The 25,381-nt window shown below is 43.5% G+C and overlaps 1 long non-coding RNA gene across 1 annotated transcript in view; it reads right to left on the bottom strand.

The window, feature by feature from the left end:
- Positions 1–104: 104 nt before the first annotated feature.
- Positions 105–25,381, bottom strand: part of LOC138061644 (uncharacterized) — a 74,364-nt gene continuing 49,087 nt past the window's right edge. The window contains exons 2-5 of the long non-coding RNA XR_011135579.1: positions 14,964–15,153; positions 13,628–13,738; positions 12,083–12,268; positions 105–4,808 (exon numbers count right to left, since the gene is read on the bottom strand). This is a non-coding gene — a long non-coding RNA (uncharacterized lncRNA). The remainder of the gene's footprint in view (positions 4,809–12,082; positions 12,269–13,627; positions 13,739–14,963; positions 15,154–25,381) is intronic.

Consider the following 25,381-nt stretch of genomic DNA (forward strand, 5'->3'; position numbering starts at 1 on the left):
TAAAGCACGTTTTACTGTCAATATTACTCCAGAAATGTGCTGCATAGGTACATAAAGAGTCTGTGTCCAAAACAAGATGTAGCAACTGTTCAAAAAAACAACACAAAAGCCCTTTTAAGAAGGGAAGGAAAATCATACCATTTCAATATTCAGTTTGTATATATTCTGTGATTCTTTTTGAAATTCTTTAATATTCCTATTTAACAGATATTGTATAGTGTAAATTAAACTAACTGTACGTGTCTTGAACTAGGACGAATGTAAACTTAACAAATGGTTGTTTCATGTTTGTCTAGGATATACAACCTTCTGAAAATATTTAAGTGGCCTGAGAGACAGCATAAGTGCTCAGCATGCATGCATATGGTATGCCTATCACATGAAATGTGTAAGGGGCGGGGGTTGGCTAAGTATTTTGCCAAGACCGACGCTGGCAATTCTTTGTGCATTTTGGCATTTTTACAAGAAACTAATATTATATTCTGGGACATAAAGGGCCTATTCGTGGTTTCTTCTGTAACTGAAAATGAAAATATTAATATGGATAAAATTACCTTTTTTTCCTTTAAAAATGGCATATGTTTTTCAACTTCTATGCATGTCCTTTTCAAAAAATTTATATACAAGCCTATTTTTTCAGTTGACTTGTCTCTTCTTCCTGCAGTTTATCCTGTATGATTAAAATATGAATTCTATTTTTGGAAATAACTGTGACTCCTTTTCAAAGATCAGGAGGGATTTATGTAGCAGCTATTTTTACTGCAAAAAAAAACAATTCACTGGAAAAATGTACTTTGTAAGAAAGCTTTATTTTTTATCTGAGCTTGATGTACATTTAAATGTGTTGTATAGTGTGAGAGGTTTAAAAACATGAATCCTTATTAAAACCTCTTGGGAACAAGAAGAAAACAGTGTATGTGCTTTCTTAATTCGGAAAGTTTAAGAAGGGAGGAAGGGAGAGGTTTCTTGTTCCGTGATAAGTTTCTCTTCTAGACCAGCTTAAACCTCTGAAGGGCGGCAGGTGGGGGTAGGGGGGAGAGAAGGACGTGGAATTAGGGAGATGGAGAGTCTGCTAGAATGGATAGGCTGATGATCTTGAACCAAGCTTAAATGTATGCTAACACTTGCACAGCTCCATCTACTTTCAAATTTAGGCTGGAAGTTAATGCCTTTGAGCTGTGCCTTTGAAAGAAAATGAGCATTTCTGAACTGTGTTGCAAATAAGTGTAAAGCTGTTGGTAAATATGAGAGAGCAGAGGCATCTCAAGACCATGCCTATATTTAAACTGTTCCTGACTTCTGTTAGGTACAGAGCAAGCCCCCTGTTGTAAGTATCTTCTTTCTCATCTCAGTCTTTCCCATCCTCCACGCTGCAAAGCGGTAGGCAGTAAGAAACCATTTGGTCTTAAGCACATACTTGAAGAGTTCCACCTACAGAAAACGTAGCTATAAAAAGCATGACCCTTCCCCTAAACTTCTTAAATCTTCCTGTCTGCCAAATGTGGCCATGTATTGATCTGGCTTTCATTGTAGTCACCCTGGTATAGCAGCACGCTAAAGATTTGAGTGTGTGTGTGTGTGTTGTTTTTTTTTTTTTTTTTAAAAGATATGCCTTATACTTACTGAGCTGAAAGGGTAAGCCTGCACCTGCACCATGACCCTCGCCTTCTCTGAATAATTTGAGACACTATCCTTCAGTCTTACATTTCATAGCCCCTATGAAGGAAAAGGAAGATGCCTCCCACATCATTCTTCCCTACTTCTCAATCACTGCTATGGGCCTAGATGCCTCTCAATGGGTTTTCCCCCATAGTTTGTACTTATGCTAATGCAGAAGAAAATGTAAGGGCACAAAGAGAGCTGCAAGTCCTGAGGTTGAGCTGGAACTCAGCAGAATGAGAAAAATGCTAAGCTTCCGTGAGCTTTGAGTAATGCTCCAAAAACTGTAATGCTACATTTTGGGTGCCTGCCTTTAAGCAGTGATCCTAACAAGGGTAAATACGTTATTTCCTGGAAAAAAAAAAAGGGCTGTAATGATGAGTTCCTTTTTCTTCTGGGTCTCTCTCACACTTTGGTTACAGAACCTTAATCTTTCTTGCAATTTGTAGAAGTTTCATTTTCATTCCCATTTTTCCTAAAAGTAGAACTGTTGCTTGTTTGGACTGAAAGGTCAGTTGTGTCTCTTGTTAGCATGCCCAATATTAGCTTAAACACAGAGGCAACAGGGAAGTTAAATTTACTTTCTTTGTTTAACAGAAAAGAAATTTCATGATAGTAGAAGCAACAAAATTTCCTGATACACACAACCCCTGTTAGCGTGTCTTCCAGGAGCTAAATCAGGTAACCTGCACTGTGTCAGGTCAATGCAGCAACAAAGGCTGTAAGCCAGTGTGACACAGTAGACAGTTATTCAAGGATATTTTGTGAATATCACAGTTCATACAGAAAATGCTACCCTGTTTTCTCAGCCACCCAGCGTCAAAGAGGTTGTTGAAAGTCTGGCTAAATTCTCCACTCTCTTCAGGACATGCCTCCCAGCCTTTCCAGCTGCCAGCTTTCCTCATGAGACAGCAGTCATAATGCAGTGTTGCAGTTGGCACCTACTCATGGTTGGCATGTCCCCTCTAATAACAAAGTTTGACTTCAAAGCCCTCTTTTTTTTTTAAGGTAGAAATCTTATCCTAAGTAAAATACCTCCAGCTGTGAGCCACAAAGCACTTGCTGTGCAAGAGCCTATGCTGCGAAAAATCTTTCTACTTTGCCTTATTTTTATACTCCTGAGGCATCTGCTGTGAGCCATGACCAGATACAGAATAAGAACATAACAGATGGGTCAGATCAAGGATCATTTAGCCCAGTATTTCCACCAGTGGAAGCAGGAGCGAGCAAACCTAGCCACCATCTATCCATCCATTCTCCACGTACTGCTCCTGCATCCACAACTGCCATGTTAGGCATCTCAGAAGTAGCATCCCTGCACAGTCCTTTTACTACCTATCTAAGGACCTCTTGTTTATGGATTTGCCAAATCCTTTTTGAGCTTGCTCGTTCCCTCTGCCTCCATAACCTGCTGGGGCAGCAAATTCTGGCAGCTTACCACTTGCTGAATAAAGGAGCATTTTCCCTCATCTCTTTTCAACCAGTCTCCTGCTATGTTCATCAAGTGCCTCCCTGTTCCAGTACTGTGGGATTTGGGGCACAATGGCCTTCCAGGCCATTCACCTTATCCGTGGCCTTCATGACTTTGTCAGCATCGATCACATTTTCCCTCTGGTCCTTTTCCTCTTCTGCCTGGAGGGTTGCAGACTTTGTTATCATCTGAGCTGCAAGGAAGCTGTGCTATCCTCTTGATTATTCTCTGCTATCATGTCCTTCTTAAGTTGTGGAGACCAGCACCTCACAAAGTAGCTGAGATAAGGGTACAGCAAGGTTTCATACTGCAGCAAAACAGTGCTCTCTTCTCAGTACCTTTCCTCACGGCCAATCAGACAGTGGAACTTATATTTGTCTTGCTAAATAAGCCTCCTGGAGTTAAAAAGGGAGCAAGAAATAAGAAGCAATTTACATGTTCACAACATAGGTAGGAGGAATTTTTTGATTCCCTCTCCAAAGAGGGTCCAAATTTCAACAGCATAAAGAATTGCCAGATTTGAGAGACTGCAGATTATTTTGTATCTCATGTTTTTCTTTTTCTCTGTGTATGTGCAACTGAGCACTAGTTCCACCATGTGTGTTCCATGGCAATGTGACTGCAGCATTGCTTCATATGCTAGACATATGAATGGTGAAAAAGCTAAGGAGGGAATAAAAGATGTCCCTGTAAGGAAGAAGAATTAAAAGTTCAGTCCAGTGTGTGTGACCTCTGAGAGAGATATCTAGTATCTCATTTATAATATGTGCCATGTAGTTCAGACCCACATAATATGCAAATGTATCAAAAATAAATCAAACAGAGGGGCCAATGACAATATAATTTGCTCCATGCAAATTAGGAATTTCTAGTGATGAGCCTTATTTATGAATAGAAGAGTTTTTAAAGAATTCTGTGGTTTGGGATGAAGCATTAGATTCCGCTATTTTTCTTTTATCTGCCTTTATCCCTCTTGGCCTTTATACTGACATAAATGATGAGTTTAACAAAATAGAAACAAGTATAACAAAATCACTTCACATGCGAAAAATAAATTCCTTGGAAGATATTTTTCCAGATGATCTCTCTAGACAGCTAGCATCTAAACTCCCATCTGAAGGTTTACAGTGATTTTCTGCATCATGACCTGAAACTCAGAGTACAAGCACATCCTGATACAACCTCTCTGAAGCCTGCGTTTCAAAAAAGTATTTACTCGTGTTTTTTTTTTTTTCTCTCATGACCATGAGCGGAACCACAAAGAAAACAGTATTGTCTCCCCAGTACTTAACCTTCAGGGACTGGGCCCACAGCATGAAGTCCAGAGCCCAGAGCGAGGTGAGCAAGCTCAGCCGAAAGCGCGTGGTTTGGAAATGGAGACGGTCGGCACGCGGAGCGGAGAACCACCCCAGGCAGCCCACGCTGCACACCAACTGTCTGTCGCGGCCGGCAGGTAAAAGGGGCTAAAACCGACAGTTCCTCCCGGGAGCTGGCAGGCATACTTTTCCTTTCGGGAAAACCGGAGCTGAGCTTACCATCTCAAAGCACGGCCAAAGGAGGTGACAGTGTATTGATGGCTCCCACCCTGCGTCGCGTGAACTCTGAGGGCTGGGGTCAGATCGCTCCACCACGGGAGGGTTTCCAATGCCTGCCTCCCGCCTCGGTCCTCCGAGTGAGGCTGCAGGGAGGAAGGGATGTATTTGTCATGAAATGGTTACAGCTTAAAACTCAGTCTCAGGTGCAGAGACCAGAACTGTCCCCTCCCTCAGCTGGACGCCTAAGCGTTAGGCTAAGGAGACCTGTTCAAACTTGCATAGCCTCTCTTTGGCCTGATGCATCTTGAATCTTCTCTTTTTATTTTTATTTTGATTTTGGCAGAAGGCAAAGAGGGATCTTGCAGATGCAATCTTTACATTTAGCTTCTTTCCATTTACAAGGACTTTTTATTCTGTTACAGGGTGCTTTTTTTGCCCTGCGAAGGAAGAGGAGTTACTCCAAAAGAAATATAATTCCTCCTACATGCCTTTGAACAGACCTGCTTGTTTGTTCTCCCCATCTTGAGTGCCAGCCCCTGGGAGATGCCAAGAACCCACATCTCTAGCTGAAGTCAGGACCAGGTCCCAAAACCCCAGTCTCGCACTCTTCCCACTGAACAGCTGGAGCTAACTCGAGCTAACACTGCTGCTGGTGAGTGAACAGGGACAGTTTTTGCATAAGGATGAACTGTTTTTGAACAGTTTCCCCAATGTCCTGGACACAACGCTCCTTTTCTTCTTCATCAGGACTCTACGTCTGCTGGCTTCTCAACTTTTTTTTTCTTTTAAACAAATATATGCATTGTTGCTTATGCAGGGAAAATTCCACTTTCTAATAAAGGGGCTTTGCCAGAATCCGAAGGCTCAGAATATCCCTTTTCCACAGGCAGCGCCTTCCAGAATTCACAGATATATCTTTCTTTCATAAACACAAATAGTTTTTATTACACATTTTTAAACGATCTATAAAATCTCCAGCTAGAGCCGTGTGGCTCCTTTCCCAGCCCATGACTTGAGCATTGCTAGGGAAGGAGATCCCCAGAGCCTGGGTCAGGGTGAGGAACGAGCAGTTAAGTGCGCTCAGTTGGGCCGTTCCTGCTGCAGTGCTCCCTGTTTTTCTGGCCAGTCCAGCTTTAAGCACTTTGAGTAATGGGGTATTTGCCATTTCCCTTAGAGGAGCACTGCAACACTCAGTCAAACATTGTTTAAGTAAGTTCATGGTGCCTGCTGGTAAATTATAATCGCCACACTTCTCCCGTAGGTCAGTACAGCTAGTTCAGCGTGTTATTGCTGTAGCCACATGTGTATTTACTGAAGGCTGAAGCCTGCAGTCCAAAACAACACTTGCTAGCAGTAACCCAGGTGCTTGGGCAATTTTGGCCATCGTCATGCGACTTTACCCAGGTCAGCGCTGTGCAATGACTCATTCAGAAAAACCATCAGTGGAGACCGCAGAGGTCCATATACGCTCCATCTTGCTTTCCTAAATGAGCAAGCCTTTCCACTAGTTGAAGCAAGAAGATGTTTACCAGAAGCCTGAGCACTGGCAGCACTGCCAGCTTGCTTCAGAGCACAGCAACCATCGCACAGCCAGCACAAAACAACCTAGCAGGGCGGTTTTTCCATTGCTGCGTGATTGGGCCCAAGATGTTCATATTTTATTACACCCATTTTTCTCCAGGAAATACTGAAAAGCTCTCACTACTTAAAGGGAGGAGGGAAAAACATGAGCTGCCTACCTATCCCTAAGCAACCTATCAAATAAAGTAATAAACTATTAGTAGGCAGAATAGTTTTAAAGGACTCGCAGCAGTTTCAGGCTGTCAGGGGAAGAATAGGAATGGAAATGATTCAGAAAATTATTAGCAGTACCTTAACAGCAGCCCTTTAATATCTCCCACAGTATTCTCAGTCATTAGTGCAGAAGAGATACTGTTCCCTGCCAACTACTGTCCCTGCTTTTCCTTGATCTGAGAGGGATTTGCAGAGACTCCATCTGAAACGAGGTTTTAGTAAGATTCTGCTGCATTTGCAAGCCTTCACTCCAGCACTGGAGGTGTTTGTTGAGTGGAAGCTCACCCAGCCCTTCCCATAAGACCTTCTCAGGAAATAAATGTGGCTCAGACAAGGAATTGGCCACTGCAGCTGCATTTCTAGTGTTTCTTTACTGCAGGGATTGACTACTTGCTAATGGAGCTGCCTGGGAACCTGCAGGATCAATATACAGCACCAACACAACCCAAACCCTCCAGAGTTTATCCAGTTTTGATTTTACCTCCTCCTTGACCCCGTGGAATCACAAAGTACCCACAATGTGTAGCTCTGTACACAATGCTCATACTCTCATCAGGTTTTCATCCTTAGCAAGCTAAAGTAACCCCTAATACGGCCCTGCTTTGAGCAGGGGGTTGCACAAGAGGTGCCTTCCAGCCTCACCTACTCTATGACTCGATCTTTTATTTATAAAGGCCTAATGCGTCTTTCGCCCCTATATACTAAGACCATGGCATGGCAACAAGAACAGATGTTGGCAGCAGCTGCCCATCTTCTGACATTGTCTTCACCTGACACACAAAGAAAGTTTGCTGTACTAAGCCAGTGAGTCCATAAAATCTGTGCTTTGGCACCTCCTCAGCAACTTAGGAGTGCTGAGCGAGAAGTCGTACAGAGGATCTTGCCCTAAGATAAGTCCAGTAAAATAGTGGTGCTGGGAATCTGCCCACATACTGGCCCAGGTGGCTAACAGTACGCAGAAAAGCCTGTTCCCACACACACCTTATACATTTCTCTTTTCCGACGCATGAAGCAGCACTGGAGCCTACCCGGCACAAAGAGGTTGAATGTTCTCAGAAGGAGGCAGCAAATTGCTTTGCGGGACTCCTTGTACCATGGAGCCCTGTTATGTGAGACGGCCCATGGGACACGTAGCACCATGGCTGCTCCCCGCAGCCTGAGGCCCTAGATCAGAAGCAGCGGAGGGCTGTGCAGCAGTACTAAGGTGCTGCTAGAGCTGTGGGGGCTTGTGTGTTGGGAGTCATTTGTGCAAGATATGACAGGTCTAGTGATAAGGGCATGGGCCCTTGATGCCACTGTGTAGAAAGCTAGCTCTCAAGCTGCTCAGAGAGGTCCTTGTTTTGCTCTGCTTTTAAGTCACCAAGTCAGTCCAGTCTCAGACTGAGTTCTTCCACCCACTCAGCAAGCCAGAGATTTGCAAATGTTAAAATAAGAGATGGAAAGGGGGGAACACAGCTTCCCCCTTGTTGCTACAGTGGGACAAAGAATTACAGAATTCCCCTGCCCAGGCTGCTTTCACTCGGCTTTTCTTTTCCCATAGTACTTTTTTCTCTGCTTCCATACAACATGCTTTCCATGCAAGTGGAAAGCAGGTCAAGATCCTTATTGTTTCTCATTCCTGTGTGTGGGCGATAAAAGAAACATGAGAGCCACTTCTTAGTAGGCCTCTATGGCCTTGCTATAAATTAGAGGAGCTCCAGCAGCATATTCCAGGAAATACCCACAGCACATTAATGCTCCCTTATGGTCGTGCCCTTTTCTTACTGCTAAGCTCTGTGCTCTCTGAGGGCCCTCTCCAGCTCTCTTCTGGTCATTCTTGTGAGCTGCGACATGGGGCATGACGAGAGAACAGCGAAAAGGCATTGCCTGCAATTATTCTGTGATTCCAGAGCTCATCAAGGACTTTGCAGAGCAGTGTGTACAGGCCTGCCTGGAAATGGAAATTATTCTCTAATAAAGTAGGATTTGACTGTCAAGTGGAAATTATATTCTGGAATAACTCTGCTTCCAAATTGAGTTAACCCAAGCCAGAGGAAGACTCAGGGAACTATTGCACTATTGCTCTTCTGGTAAGTTTTCCTGTGTAGACAAGCCTTAAGTTAGAACAACTCCTGCTTTCTCCTTGACCTCAGAATAGGAGTACAGAGGCATCTGTAAGACATCTGATAAAGACATCTGTAAGGTATCTTTCGGGGTACTTTGCCCTGTTCTGCCTCTGTGGGACGCAAGGTTTTGGCTCTTGATGGGAAAGTGCTCAGAGCCCTGTGGAAACGGAGGTTCCCTCTGCTCTCAGCAGAGCTGCAACACTGGCCACCAGGATGCTGCCCTTTGCAGAGCAAAGAGAGCAGTTCTGGTTGGCACTACTAGCAAAAATAAACAGAGGAACTGAAAGCTGTACCCAGATTAAGTCATGGGTCATAGCTATGTGAACATAGAGTTCCCCACCAAGTTACAAAACACCTACCAAACTGCTAGGAAAGAGTTTTAATGTTACAGCATAGACTCTGCGTGCTAAACATTGCTGCTCTAGTATTAAAAACCAAGGAAGGTTACAACATGTGACCACATTTACAAAACAGGGGGGGGAACGTTACATCATGGTATTGTAAATGTGCCTACTATTTCGGCTCTGACAGGCCTGCCTGTCAGGAACAAGTGTCGAATTCTTGAGTAATCATGTGTGTCAGCATTCAGAAAACATTGCTAGAGATTTGACGGCTTCACAAGCAGTAGTTATAACTTCTTAAGTTTTTGAATTGCTTTCGAGTTTCCTTTTTTCTGGCCTCTTACCTGTAGTACCAGCTAAAAAACTAAGTCTTATATTCCGAAACGTACGAAAAGATTTGCTTTCTCATTTCAATGTTTCTCTCCCTCCTGAACTTTGCCTAAAACAAGAACTGAAAACAGAACATCGCACACATCACGAATTCTTTCATCGGGTCAAAATTATTTTTCAAATCAAAAATAAATGTTAGATTTGGGGAGCAGGGGAACAGCCATCAGAGTTTTAATTCTGATGTCTTAGAAGTCTTTATTATCGGCTCACCCAAGTGTCAGCTAGCATTTGAATTAATCGGGAGTGCATGCAAACCAAGATAAAGTGTTTTAGATCTTACTATTGGCTGGAGATGGGCTGTACGTGCATGCAATGTACAATGCCGCTTAAGCCTTACATTTTAATATGACATATTTATGGGAAAAAAATCACTTGCAGGATCATGTCTTCATTTCTAATGCAGACTATCTGTTACATTGATGGAGAAAACAAATAAAAATAAGGCCGTGTAGCTCAAGCCATAAAGCTACAGACAGAATATCCCTTCCTTAGCTGTGTTAGTCTTTCTCATGTCTTGCGATATAGTATCAGTCATCGTTAAATGCTCTAAGCCTGGACAAGACCTGAATTTCTATGGAGAAAGACAAACAAACACTGATAAACCTAATTTAGGGAAGTGGTCTGTTCTTTGGTTGTTTTCTTATTTAAAAGAAAACAAACAACTGTGTAGCAATTCAAAAGAAGATTTAAATAGATAACTATCAGGAGGATTTAAATTAGTTTTTCTTCTTAGATCTGGAGAGGGCTAAATCTTGTGTTCAGCTTTGTGAATCAGGTTTATGATTATTTTATCATCATTGCTGTTGTTCTGTTTGAAACTTCAGGTGGAGCTATAAAGAAATGCAATTATTATCCATGACTTCAATCGCAATACACAAAGCATCACTAATGGGAAAAGTATAGGATTTTTCTGTGAGGATAAGGATATACTCCAGTTTCATGCCTACATCGTCTAGTAACTGTGAGGAACTATCCCAAACAACAGTCTGCACGTCCTGCAGGTGACACGGGGGTTAGAGAGGACCCTAGAACGCAACAGAACATAGGGGAAGTTGTGCCACACAGGGATCTGGCAAGTGGTAGCAGGTATGGTCTGACACCAATCTTTTAGCTGCTAGACCCTCTGAGCCAGTGTTAAGCAACAGACTGCTTACAAAGTCGGTAGCTGACAGCGTTTAGCGCTTTCTGCATCTCTCTCTGAGGAAGGAAATAAGTTTGGTGCAGAAAAATCAACCTTGTGGCAAATTTCTGAGAGCTGATAAACATCAAGGAGAATAACAGAAAGGACAGATTACTGGCACACAGACGGCTAATAAGCTGAACACAATAAACTCTATGCAAATTGAGACAACTATGTGCAAAACCATAAAGCTGGGAAGAAAAAGTGTAGGCTAAGGGAGCAGAAACTTTGATAATGACTGTGTTTCTTTCTGGCAGACAACCAGCTGTGCATAAGGTCTTGGTATGACATTTCACCAAAGAGTCAATATCGTCTTTGGGAATGGGGGATGAGATAACACCAAATAAAAATAGAAGGATGCTGTTACCTGTTTAAGATTTCAAATGCACCAGCCTTCCCACCTTTCAGAACCATCAATATCTTCAAGTTAGTTGTCTTTTACAGCCCACTACAGTCTGCTCCAGCCCACCATCTTCTCTTAATCTGAGAATTCAACCCCTGCTTGTGGCTGGCTCATGATAGATGCCCCCATTACCACAACACACAAATGTTTGAAAACGCACTTTCTTCCACACCTCCCTCTTGCGTGTAGGACGAACTCCTCATGAACATTCACACGATCTCTTTTCTGTCTTCCCTCACCTCCCGCCATAAAGCTTTCCTTCTCTGTATTGTCTACCAAACAGCTAGACAAAGGTCCCACTCCTGCTGTGTCCCTGCTGCTGCAGGGACATCACCACCCGCCATGCTAACCATACTGCCTCCTTGCATCTCTTGTCTCCTTGCCTTATCCCTGGACTGCATGCATTTGTAAGAGGTATTTGGGGTTAGTATTTCTACGGCATTAAGCACAGTGGTGCTTCCCTAGGCTCTTCTGATAGGCTGCCTAAGCACAGTGGCTAAATTTATAAGGATAGGGGGAGCACAGTTTGGAGAATACTTCTGAACTTGTAGGTCCAGGCAGGCGCAATACCCATGACCAAGTGCAGTAAAGAGATCATGGCGTGCGTTAGACACCCTTATGTCATGTATGAACCACTGCATATGGACTACAATTAAGTCCCCAGTCTAGGCCGGTGGGGGACCATTACCCTGAAATGCACAACTAGTTTTGGAAGGAAAATTTAGATATAGCCTATGGTACAACAAATAAACACCATGGAAACATGTATCAGTTCTGCCCAGCTTTCTAGGAGACCTTACCGCTTACAGAAGAACTCTGATTAAAGGTAGGAAAAACAAAACTTTTAAATTGGAATAGGGGTTGTCTTTGAAAAGGTTCACAAACTCAGTCTAGCTTTCTTAAAAAAAGAAAAGGTGGTGTAATGGGCCAATGAATGCATAACTCCTTCCCTAGAAAAATACAGTTTTGGTGATAGAAAGCCATTTAGCCTAGCTGAGAAAGATACAACAAAACTCAGTGTCTTGAAATTAAAACCAGAAAAACGAACATGTTGTTAATAGTGAAAGTAATTTACCACTGAAAACAACATTTCAGGATGTGCAATGGATTCCTTAACTCTAGAAATGCAATCATCAGGACAGGAAGCATATTTTTCAGCTGATGTGCAAGAGTTCAGATGAAAATCAGTTCAAGGAAAACTCACTTCAAGGAAATCCAAGAGGCAGCGTGGCATGTCAGAGATCAGACTGTGTGATCAAGTTGGTCGCATGATCTCTTCTCAGCAGGATATCTTCTCCCAGCTCACTGCCAGCACTGTGACTGTCTCTAAGCTCTAGTCTTTTGCAGGCCACAACGATTTTCTAATACAATCCTTCAACAGGAATTTACACTGCAGGAGCAATGCAAAAGAAAGAAAGAAATGCCTCTTCATTCGTTCTCTTTTTGTCCTCCTCCTCCCCACCACTCGTCACAGCTTCTTTGATCTCTTTGAGTTCTCCTTGTCAGTTCACCAAATGAAGACTTTAGTTTGGTATGTAGTTTAATGGAGCTTTGTTTGTGCAAATGCCTGGAAAGGCCTTCTATAAACAGTTTTATCAAACTTTCAAAGTAATGCCCCAACATGCAGGCATGCTCTCAGTGTTGCTCAAGATCACTTGATGTGTCATTAAAGAAACAGCTCTGTTTAATCCTCATTTTTTTCCATGCTTTGAAAATAATGGCATTTCAAGACTAAGGGCAGGTTTTCTTTCTGGAAGTGGTTGAACCGTTCAGTGTCCTGTTGACTTTCATGACAGTCTTACTTAAGAGGCACAGTTTTAAGACTGTATAACTATGCCTGCAGCATTGTATTTCTGTATTTTGGGTGTGTATCACACAGTTATAGCTACAGCAAAACCACTGGACATGGAAGTGCTTCTGACACTATACCGGAGCACGACCATGGGTGCATTAGCTCATCTCCCACGCCCTAGCTGCAATGGAAAGGAAAGCCAGCAGAGACCAGGAACCTGACGCATGATCAGTTTAGAAACAACCTGCGTGACTTACACTTATTATAGTGAATAATTTAATGTGGACAAAATTGTAAGTGGGATAATAAAAGCTACTGGTTCTAAAAAAAAAAATCAGACCTTATATACATGTGGAAGCCAAACTCAGCACTCAGTGCTGATGTAAATAAGCAACTTCAGTTAATGCAGCAGGCTCCAGCCTAGCAAGCTGCTATCCCTTTGACCTCAAAGCTGGATGTAGTAGCTGTGTGACTAGCAAAGCTACCAAACTGCAATGCCGCTTTCTGCGGCACGTCCAGGGGTCCAGTGCAGCACCAGAGTGTGCCGATGTGCTGAATCCTCTCTCCATTTCCCCATCTCTGATCCACCCTGTGAGTTATTCACTTGCATACACTTTTAGGAGAGGAGGGCCACAACTGCTGTGAGGAACAGTCAGCGGAAGCAGGAAGCAGGCAAAGGAAACAGCAAATGGAGCGTGACAGTCTCTCGCGCCGTATTAGCTGGTACACAAATTGCCCACCCTGCCTATGCTTTGGCTAGTCCTCTGGAAGAAGTCAGCCAGCTGCCTTTCCTAGTCTAGACGCCTGGGTACTCTAAGCCAGTGACCAATTCAAGACCATATGAACACAAGCAAGCTTTCTAATCGCAGATCAAGCCCTCTTTTTTTCTGACAGTGGAGGAAGAGGGGAAATATCACCACAAGAGTGACACCCCTAAGAGTGGGTGATTGCAGGTACCTTCTGTTTGGAGTCCTTCCGGAGCACGCTGACAATGCTGAGCAGCCAGCAGAAGCCACTTCACACATGCAGAAGTGCTTTGTCGTTTCATTCTTGCATCAGTTTTCTATGCTTGGGAGAGGAAAACACACAGCAGAAGAATCTGTGCTGTTCTTTGAATGCAGACCTTCTCCCAAAAGGATGCTAGATTAATTGTTCTGCAAGACTGAATAATGCAGCAAGGTAACAGGCTTCCATGTCCCCCCAAAATCTACTTTTCTCGGAAAACTAGTGTATGTGTGCGTGAACATCTCTATCTTTGAATTGGACATAGATGGTCATTATGATTCATCGTTCATGGACCGCATGTCCACTAGGGATTCAAAGGGCTGACAAATCCCTCATGATAAGGCAATAAATTGCAATCAGCTGCTGTTCCTAAGATTCGACACACATTTATTACACATGTATCTTTCAGGGCAGCACATGGCACACATCATAAACTATTCTAGTGGCAAAGTCATGTTCCATCACTGCAAAATTGAGAGGACAAGAAAAAAGAAAAGCAGCTTGTGGATTGCACGGTCTGTTTCATTTCAGTTAAGCACACCAATCAAACGGATTACTAAGGCACAAACCCTTACCCCAAAGCAAAGCAAAGATAGAGTTGCCCACGCACAGATTTGCTTGTTTCAGACCTTACTCGCTGAAAATTGCTGCAACTATTTGAGGGGGGCATTTTTGTGCTTTCCTCTAGGTCTCTGGACCTAAAATGTCCAGGGTTAGGAACTTGGCTGAAATGCTGCTGAAGACAAATGGCAGGTCATTTCAAGCCTTAGGAGTCAAAACATTGTGAAACAGGAGTATTTCACTACAAAATAACACGCAACCTAAGTGCCCAGGAGCCAGGCCAAAATGTGATGTTTCAAGTAAAGTTACCTCTTAATTGAGGTAACTTGAAGTATGCCAAGAGGAAAAAAAAAATATATATATATATATAGATTATTTAGAAAATGATCCTCTTTCCTGTCTCCATGTCCCTCACAGCTAGGACAAATTTTTTTCACCCACAAGGCACACTGTCCAAGTTGTGAGGAAGTACAGTGGCTTGTTTTGACATTACCCTGAATGTCAAAAAAAGGGAAAGAAAAGGGATGTTAGTGCAAGGGACTCCTCTGCTAATCTGCCCTCAGGTGAAACCAGACTGTGACTCACCACTCAGGTAGGTAGCACAGGTGGAAGTCAAGGAAATCCAAAGAGTCAACCAGTGGTCATAAACTGAGCTCATGAAAAAACCATGAACACTTTTGTCATTAAAACAAAACTAAAAGATTTGCAAACCTTTAGGAACACCTACCTGTAAGGCTGCTTCCTGCAAGGGTCTCTCAAGCAAAAAAGTCCTGTAGCTAACGTCAGGCTAGGGAGTCCAGCCCAGCTGCATGAGTTTCTCCATCCCTGGAAGAGCTCCTTCCACTTTCCTGTAGCCATCTCCAAGAGGCATTGCGTGGGCACGGCGGAAGACAAAGCTGAAACTGTTCCGAGACTGCCTAAGACAGGAACAATTTGGTTGAGAAAAATCAGTAACAAATGTCAAGCTGTGGGGAGTGCAGGCAAGGGGGAGAGCAACAATGAGATCTAATATGTCTTCCTTTCTTCTGTATGCAGTTTGCATGAATAGATATTACTCGGAGTTGTTTCCATAAGTTACAAATATGAGTTTTCAGGTTTTCTCAATGCTTTATCCCCTTCCTATGCTTTCAGAGATCAAATGGTGTTTTTTATCAAGTGGTTAGTTTAGAAGTAGAAGCATCTTGCAGAGCTTCAAAAAAAATCCATAAAAATAACCAGTTCTAAAGTACAAGAAGCAGACTTCTTTCTTTTGCAAACTTTAGTTCATTGTGCCTTCACAGATCCATACAGGAGTGACAGTAAATGTTCTTGTATTGACATAGTTGATTAGAAATACAACGTGGTGTGCAGTTTAGCTGCAGAGGTTAGCTGTAGATATGACATAAAACTATTACAGTGCAGAGTGGAATTCCCTATCAGGGAGTCCTGTTTGGCCTTTGGTTAACTTCTATTTTACTTTTCAAGTGATGCCAATTAAACCATAGGGTTTGCTGACTGAAGCGGGGTTTTCATCTACTGAGTCCTTCCAGCAGCTTGCCATAAAGCTGTTTAATAAAACTCTTAACTTCGCCAGCTGAATTTTCTTGGTGACAAGCAATCCAGCAAACAGTTTAAGGAGAGATTTCCAAGCCTTTCATCTGTGGATTGCCAGAAAGAACATATAACTGGAGCTCCTTGGACTGCTTAGTATTTTCTCTTGCTACCATTTCAAATAATATTATTTAGAAAAAATAATAAACTGTACTTAGAAACTATTCAGAGCTGAAACGAATTTGCCCCAATATTCCTACTGAAAACTGTCTTTGGACCTCACTGTACTGATGGAGCAGAAATGCATTGTTTCCTGCCTGAATTCAATGAAGGCAAGCTTATATATATTTGTCCCTGTGCCCACACTAACTTCTCTTCATTCATTTATTCCCTAAGGGAAAGAACAGAGTACCATGCAACCTTCTGCACTAAAATCTTCTATATTAGACATATGTAGAGCGAAATGGGTCCTTTTTTAACCACGAGGTTTATGGCTATGTAGCAGTATGATGGAAGTGTGAATCAACAGCACTTTTTTTTCCCTTTTTTTTAGTCTTTCTGCCCTCATTTAACAAACCTGTCATAGAGATAAGCTTCTGGCATAATACTGGCTACAGGGAAGTGGCTAACAAAACAGAAACTTTTCATGGAGGCCAGGGCACATGTCTTGTTTCCTAAGGGGACTCCAGTAATGCAAAGTACTCCTCCTGCAAAGAGAATGCAAGTGACATCACACTCGGGGCAGCTCATAAAGATATATATCCATTAGAAACAACTTGTCTTTCACACAGACTTTGTGAACTCTGGGTGTTTAAGCCTTTCAGACAGATAAGCAAAATTTACCATCTAACCATGAATAGATCTTGTGATTTGATGATACGCTCATATTGGAAACAGTCCAGGGCAATACTGGTTATCTGCAAACAATTACGCAACACCCTGTAAGAAGATTGAGTAAAGGTCTGGGAAACTTGATGTATACTTTCTGTAAACTGCTCATCAGCTGAAGGCTTAACTGGTGTACTGGTCACAAGATACTGTGTTATGACAAATTCAATGCCCTTAAACATTATCGGGTCCTGGAACAAAATCATTTGTGGTGGTAAACTGTAAGAATACTTCCTGACTTACATTTCATGTTCCTGACAGCGCTATGCCCAAATAACTCTGGGGCATGACTGGGTAGGTAGAGCATTTCGGGTACCATTTTCAAAAGGTGGCTTGCATGCAGCCACATTGTTCTGGATGGTGAGACATTTCACTAGCACAAACATGGGCTGCTCTGTGCCAGTTGGTCTCAGTGCTTGGGAATAGTCCTGGTCATGCTTAATTCACCAGTATAGATTCAGTCTATGTTGTTCTTTTATTAAAATACGTTTAGTGGTAGGTTGGATTCTTCTATCCATTTGGTATTAACGTCAAACGTGGAGTACCCTGTCGTCTTTTAGCAGCACCTCAGATGAATTCTTATGGCAACTGAGTCTGCACAGTTAAATCCCCAAGCAAAGCCAAAGTCTCACTCAACCCACTGCCAAAACAAAATGTTCCTATGCATGTTAGCTAAAGTGTCATTTGGTGCTGAAATTCAGCCATCCTACAAGGTTCCACAGTAAATGGGATAACCTGCTCCACTTTTATATCTTTTAACTGAAATCAGGTCTTCCGTTTAGCCGTTGCAGAAGAGTGTAGGAATGATTAAATGCAAGGAGGACTAAATCTTCAACCAAAACAATAAACACATGCAATAATATCCATAACAAAACAATACATGGGATGTGCATGTATATATATGTATATACAGCTTTTATACTTAGGTATGTTTGTACATTTCATATAAAGTTATTTTTATAAAAAATAGAATGCTATGTGGCTGTTTTAAATTATATTAGGATGCCAAATTAAGACTCTTAAACCATGCTCCTCATTCATAAAGCAAAAAAATCAATAGCAATATCAAATGTAATGCAAATCTGGAATTACATAAGGATTGCTAGAAGCAGCTTTAGTTAAGAACTTCAATCAGTTCTCTGCATTAACAGTTTGGCAGACTTTGAGCAGAGCACTGACACATTTCTAAAGTGATGATACAAAGCTTCCAAAGGACGCTGGTCCCATACATCACTATGTTTGGACACTGTAGTCACTCACACCTCTGAGAGGGCCCCTGAAGTTCAGCATGTACCCTAAGAACTCCAGATGTCAGGCTAAAAGTACACAAAGACATATATGAAAGATATCAACCAGAAATAATTTGGGAGAGGAAATCTGCTGACATTGTGCGGAAAGAGGTGTAAACCTATCTATGACGCTGTCTCATAAGGATCTGAAAAGTCAATGCAGGAAACGTATGTGAACACCTCTGCTATAACACGTAGGGTTGCAGCTAGAAAAAAATTATCCCATGCTGTGGGGTTTCAGTGTTGGGAATGTCGATCTCATCCTAATCAGGAGCAAAACCTCCAGTGCTTTAAAAATCTTCCTGGGGGTGGGGGGAGAACTGAGCCCAACTCTGTGACAATTTGATGATTTTGTTCCTACCCTTGAAGAAAAGAAGTGGAGGAAACAATGGAGCAGGGCAGGCTCCCTTAGAAAGACAGAAAAGGGTCTCCTCCTTTTGGTGGGAAGCTGCCGTGCTTGACTGCAGTCGTGCTGCAAGAGCAAAGGGCAACCTGACCTAGGGCTGAAGCCTGTCCTGCTTTAAGCGGAGGCTGGCCCAGACAAGGTTGCTCCTGACCTAAACTGCTCTGTGAGCCCAGGTGAGTTCTGAAATGTTCAACCCATGCCACATTTGTGGAATTTGAACTATTGCTGCTTTTCTTTTGTCCCTGCTCTACAGCAGATAAGCAACGTTTAGGACTTAATAGCTCCCAATAACCTTTTATTGTCTGCAAAGCGTTTTCAGAAAAAGCTGATTTTGAGTGAATATAATCTTTCTGGGAAAAGCTAGCCCAGTCCAGTCATTACCTTTGACAGTTAAATCAGCCCTTAATGTACTTGAAAGCGATAGATTCTGGCGATGCAGGAACAAGCCTTTGCAAGCTAAACCTATTTTGGAGCATGTGGAGCATGTTTCTTGCCCTCTAAGAACATTAGCAGTCCTGGCTGGTGTTCCCAAGAGAATCAAAGCATAGCTGAAAGAGATCTGCTGAAGCAGTCTGTATATAAGGAGAGGCACTGCCTCTTTGCCAGTCAATCCGTTCAGCTAAGTTCCAGAAGATCGTTAAAACCTGACAAAACATGTTACAAGCTGTTTATAACGTCCAGAATTATTTTTAAATTTGCAGTGGGGGATGGGATGCAAGAGCCGTGCAACCATGACATCTGATGCTGGCCTCCTGCAGCCATTCACTGCCAGCAGCTGGGCCAATATCTGAAGGCGCACCCCCCCGAAAAGACCCTGGTGCGGGATTTCCTTCTCAAGCTGTACCCAGGGCAGCAGTGGCTCCGCTCCTAGTTATTTCCCTCCCGAGCTGCCCGTGCCAACAGCCAAGGGTGGTACGAAGCTGGCAAAGTCCTCAGCTGTCCACTCGAAGCCCTCTTTTTGAGTCCACTCCCCAGACAAAGGGCTTCCACTGCCTGAGCGTCTCCTTCGTTAACACTCACAGATCATGCCCTGAAAAGATATCAGTAAAAACAAAAGCACTGGTGCAACCAGATACACTCTGGTCTTTGCCTCCTGTTTTGGTGCGTTGAGGGCTGGACTTGCACTGGTGGCTGCTGCACCTGCCAGCAGCAGTTGTGGCCAGCCCAGGCTTTCTAAGGAGGATTCATGCAGCGCGGTCATTACAACACAGCTGCCCTTTCCCAGCACGTTTTGCAAACCAGCTGAAAGAAGGTGACTAAGTCTGTTTTGATTTTTGGAATACGCTTAGATACTACCTGTCCATCATAGCATTGTTAGCCTTTCATTCACCTCGCTGCGGGACTCTGCAATCCACTTTAATGTGGCCTCACACTAAAATCCAGCTGAATCTACTTGTGCCTCCCCTTGTCCAGACTCACCCTCTCCTGTGTGATGCAGGCGCCCAGAGTAAAGGAGGGCGCCTTCTCTCTACGCTTGTTACTGGGAGTTCAACTACGAGAAAGTAAAGGTGTGAGCACCGGCAGAGCCCGCACCAGCAGCACCCCTCCGGCTGCCGCGAGGCAGCAGGGAACAGGCGGAGGGCGGCAGCTGGAGCCAGATCCCTTTACAAGGCAGTAATTATCACAGCAGCACCTACTTGCAGCTGCGTATAAAACAGGCAAGGGCGTGCCCACTTTTACAATACTCCCCGGGTTTCATAAATCCATTTTGTTAGTTGCCACAGAACCAGAGCTTCGCACCCGAGGTCTTGACCTGCTAGTAAATCCAGGACAGGGAACAGCCATGTCCTTGGAGCAACTGAGGGAATTAGGGGTCACCAAGTGCACCGGCACCACGTTGCTCAGTCTTAAAGACAGCAGTCTGATAGGAAATAACCCTCATTTACCACCTGAATCATAATGGCATCACTGTCTGAGTTGTTATCTGCCGACAGTTACTTATAACCACTTCACCGCTGGGCGGCCGGTGCCTGTTTTAAGTCCCGCGCCGGCCGCGTGGGCACAGCTGGTGAGCCTGATCCCGGCGCTGGGCGCAGGTGCAGCGGGAGCCCCCTCTACCCCAGCCGTGCCCTCGGGGCAGCGTGGGGCCAGCCTGGGCACGGGGGATCTTGGCGAGTCTCTTTCTCTGCAGGAGATCTCTGCAAAGCCTCTTCCGGCTGCACGCCCCACAGACCTCTACGTCTGCCTGCAGCGCAACAGCACACAACGCGGGTAAGGCCAGCAGCGTTGGGAGAGTATTCCGGCAAACAGTGCAAAGGCCACCCGAGCTGGTGTTTAACTGCTGTCAGCATCTGCACGTTGTCTGGTTGATGCCCTCATTTTATAATCAAGCATTAACAGCCATCATTAGAGCTTCAGCTTTTCCTGGCATTTTCAAGTTGGAGAAGGTTTTAAGTGTAGCTGGGGAGGATGCGGACTGGCTTCTGGCAAAGAGGAGAAGACTATGAACAAGATTTGGCGGCAAAATTGAACTACTTTCAAAAGAGTGAGAATGAGACGGGGTGGGGGGGGGGGGAAAGCAGAACCACCAGGCCAGCAGAAAGCTAATTTCTTTCTTCTTGGCGGGGCCGCCTTCTCTGTGGGTGCAGCTCTTGGCAGGTCGCCTGGCAGCGTAGGTGTTGTTCTCTGTACAAAAGTTCAGGGCTGCCAGATGAGCCGTATCACCTACATAGGGAACTTTGTCCTTTCAGCCTACAAATGATTTGCCTCCCTAGAGCAAGTAGAAGTGTCCTGACTGAGCCCTGCCAAAGCAAAAAATGAGAAGCCGTTGGTGCAGTCCACCCTGAAAGCAGGTGGCATTTATCTCGATCCAGGGGCTGTTTTTTTCCACAGGGATCTGGATGCAGAGAGTGCAGAAGCCCCAAGACACGTGCTGGGGCTCCTGCACTGGCTGAACTGGCCTAAAGCGAAAAGGAGCAGTTGGAGAAATGGGCAAACAGGTGATAGTCATTTTGGCAGCATGAGCTAGAGGTTTTTTGCATCCAACTTAGCAACACACCGCTTGCAGTTACATCGACAGTGTATGCGAAGGCCAGCCATGAGCAATTACGGCCATGCCCTGAGCTGGTGGGACATAAGCCAGCTCTGATGCAAGCCCTATTTGGCTGCGCCAGCCCACTCGGACTTACATATCCATCCCCCCAGCTCTTGCTTTGTGTGGAGCAAGAGCAGAATGAGCTCATTCAGCTTGCAGCAGAGCTGCAGCACAAGCAGCAGCCGGCTGCCTTGTGCCTTGCCCACTGTAGCAAGGGAGGACAGCCTTCTGGCTTTTCACCAAGATCTCGAATTTTTGTTTGATTAATTTCATATAGAGCGTATTGATGGTGCTATGCCAGCAGACCATGAAGTGCTACCTTACACCATCACATAGTAGCATGTGGCAGAGTTTACCTGAGGAAGAAATGCCCTGTCACATCTGTTGCAAAGAAAACAGAACTATGCTCCCTCTAGCTATGCCAGGGTACACAGGAGAAATAGAGTCTATGCCTTTTCTGGAGCCGAAGGAGGTAAAACCATGACCTAACATGCTCTGTGTATGTCACTGGGCTGCACTAAGTCATTGGGGCTGTGTCATTTCATTCACTTATCTCCTGTGATTCATTCATTCCTAAGAAGGCCTATGGAAATATTCACCGCTCCTTACATGCTGCTGAAATAAAGCTTTCTCCACAAGATGTAACACAGTGTTTTCAGCTGACCATGCAACCTGCACTTATAAAATCCAAGACCTAGCTATGCAAATCAGAAAGTAATGGGAATAATCAAAACCCTTATTGACAGATAGGAAGGCATAGGAATAGGAAAGCCAAATCTCCCTGTAGTTGACTGAGGTCTTCACCACAGAGGCACAGTGGCCAAGCAAAGCTTGGCTTCACACTATGCACCATTACTCCTTAGCTACCTGGGAAGCTTTTCCTCAAGCGGCTTTTGCTAGATGCATATCTCACATACAGCTGGATCCCCGGGACTAGTTAGCACAGATGATTGGGCTATGTATGGGGCCTCCCTACCCACACCAGGTGATGGGAACAGCTCGGTTCCTTCTGCCCACAGCTCTGAACTACAACATCTCATGTTTCTTTCTTGACAGTGGCCAAGGTGTGTTTGCCAGCAAACAAAGCCAGAATGATAAAACCCAAATAATTGTATTATACCATTATTCCACAGCCTATCAATGCAGCATCAAGCACCATACTGTTTCCCCTCCACTCACAGTCCAACTTCAGTTCGCTATTCAAAACTCTTCACGGCTACCTAGAAAATTCTTTCTCTCTCTCTCTCTCTCTCTCTCTCTCTCTCTGTCTCTTCCCCCCCCCCCCAACATGTATGACTTGCAATGTACAGCTACACTCCTGGCAGCTCATGAAGATGAGAAACACAAAACTCAGAGGGACTAGGCCAAGCCCACAGAGATAGCTTGTAAGGATGTCTAAAGAAATGAAAACGATAACTACTGTCAGGACTAAAGTCACAGGTAATTTACTGGGGTTTGACTTCCTTCAGCATACCGAGTCATATAACTCCTGCAGCCACAGCCAAAGTTGGAAACAGGGGAAGGGCGAGATACATCAAACTATTTTTCTTAGAAGCCTGAAAAGACATAAAAGAGAAGTTGCTGTTCTGTTATTCTATTTTATTCTATTCTTAAAAACTTGGAAAGTGTGCCATAGCACAGAAGTAAAAAACTTCATGGTCCTTGGTCTAAGTTGTAGCTTTGGGTCTCTGTTCAGTATTGCTGCTCTGAAAAACATGAAGAGAGGAACTAGGGTAGGTGGCTGTGGTAACATAAGAGTGGCGGCGCGGGCGCAAACTGAGCTGTGTTGACAGCATCTCCCAACAGTTGCAACATGACGGCTGTAGCTGAAGCCTGCGTGAGCTCATAACTGCAGCACAGAGTGGCTCATTATTCTGGCGGGAAGCCTATTATGTTTGAGAGGTGCCTTGAAGTCACCTGTGGCTAAATTGTCACACTTGTTATTTCACTCTTTGAAATTTATTTGGGATCTTTTAAAAATAAAACCTTGAAAGAAAAATAGCTGCTGCCTGAGATTTCTGAGTTGCTCAGACTGTAAAGACAGGAAGAGTTATCCCTGCAGCCAAGTGCTGTAGTGCATAGGAGATCTTGTGGTTTTTTTTTAGAAGGAAGCTGGTTCTCTATGAACACATCAGATAGGTCTTTGTTCTAGGTATACTACTAGTTGATCAAAATAGCCAATTCCTTCAGTTTCTTCTCCTATAAACACAGGAATAGACTATATGCAAAGATTTGAATATTTGAGGTTCTCAATAGGACTCTTACCTGTAAGTAAGAGAAAGTACCTGTAAGCACCTAGATTTTCGGAAGCATCAACAGCAGCAGCTGATTGCCAGGACTACACTAAAATCCAGCCTCCTCTTTCAGCTGCTATGTAATGCTGAGCTCCTAATTCCTTATGCTCCAAATCATTAGCCTTGGCCCCAGTTTTCTAAAGTGCTCGTAAAAGTCCATGAGAAGCCAGATACCATCTTTTAAGCTCCTGGTGTAAGGAGCTTAACAAAGGCACCCAGTTAAAAAAAAAAAAAAATGGCCTGCAGATCTCCACTGCTTAAAAGAGTTTGCCAATATTCTTCAGCTGCCTCCCTGGGAACATTTAATGACAGTTTACTTTGCTATACATGCATGGGTAATATATAATCCTTGTGCCACCGCTCACTTTGAGCATTCTTCATGACTGGAGGCATTTTTTTTCCTTCTTACCTTTGATCTCCCCGAGACTGTTATTCCTGTAGTAGCAAAGCTATTTGTCCTTTAAAGTAAGCATGCGGTAATCCACAAAATCCATGATTCATAATGAAATTGGCTTCAGTCTGCAGGAGTTTAATGATTGTCTTAACCCAGTACAACCGACAATTTTGGCAGAGAGCAGCTGCAACCCCTCCTTGAAGTAATAACATCTGAAGTGTTGGACAAACTGGGTGGTTGATGATAACCAGTATAAAACATGATATATAGTAGAGCTCTGGGTAAATTAGAGACTGCTTTAATTTGAGTCCGTGCAACCAAATCTAACAGCAGTAGGTGTTTTGACTGTTTGCATTTGTTATAAAATTAATATTAGAATTGGACTTGACTCTTAAAGATCAGCTTTGACTCTTTTAAGAGCACCACCCATGCTGTGCACTGAATTAGACCTTTTGGAAAAAAACAAACGGTGATACTCTTTAATCACGCAGAGTAAGGTGTTCAAATTTATGGTGCACAGTCAGCTGTAACATTTTTTGAACCATCATTTTTTCCTATGTGATATATACACTCCTCATTAGTATTATTATATACATGCTATATTATTATAATATATTTATGTCTTTGTATTTAAATAAAAAAATCTGGGAAGATGTGCCTGCATTACAGTCCACAAAGGTTAGGTTGATGCCGTTCCAGGTAAATACAATCCCTTAATCATGCACAACTTTTTTTCCTCCAGAACACACCTTAAATATTCTTGCTGTGCTACTAACACCCTGTTAAAACATATATTTAGGAAAGGGTATTAGTTTCAGCCCACCGTCTTATGGTATTTTAGTAAACCACCTGCTCTCCCTAACACGCAGCAAAGAACCTGCCCCTTGATTTAGAAACTACTACATACCACAGTTTACAAAAGGTAATTGGCTGAGACATATTTTTCACTTGTAGGATGAAAAAAGTAGTCTATTTCTATCTGTTACTGAATATATACAGCTTGCTGGGCACGGCGAGTGAAGCTGAGCCAGTCCTTTGTTTCCTTTGATCCAGAAAAGTCTGCGCCCGGTTCCTTCTGCCAGCACAACTTCAGAAGCACAAACGTTCAAAGTGCCGTTTGTTTTCTCACCCTCTGTTTACACTCGGGCTTTCTCCAGGATGTTACTGTTGGTTTGAAATTTCCCAGGATTAATTTTAGCTCACGAGTGATTTTTTTCTTGGAAAGCTTTAACCAACAAGCGTCTTAAAAATTTTAGGACTCTAAGAACGGAAGCAGTGTCCCCTTAAGAGAAAAAATGTCAAGTGGCTTT

The sequence above is a fragment of the Struthio camelus genome, chromosome 1 (assembly GCF_040807025.1).
Source record: "Struthio camelus isolate bStrCam1 chromosome 1, bStrCam1.hap1, whole genome shotgun sequence".
Classification (NCBI taxonomy): Eukaryota; Metazoa; Chordata; class Aves; order Struthioniformes; family Struthionidae; genus Struthio; species Struthio camelus.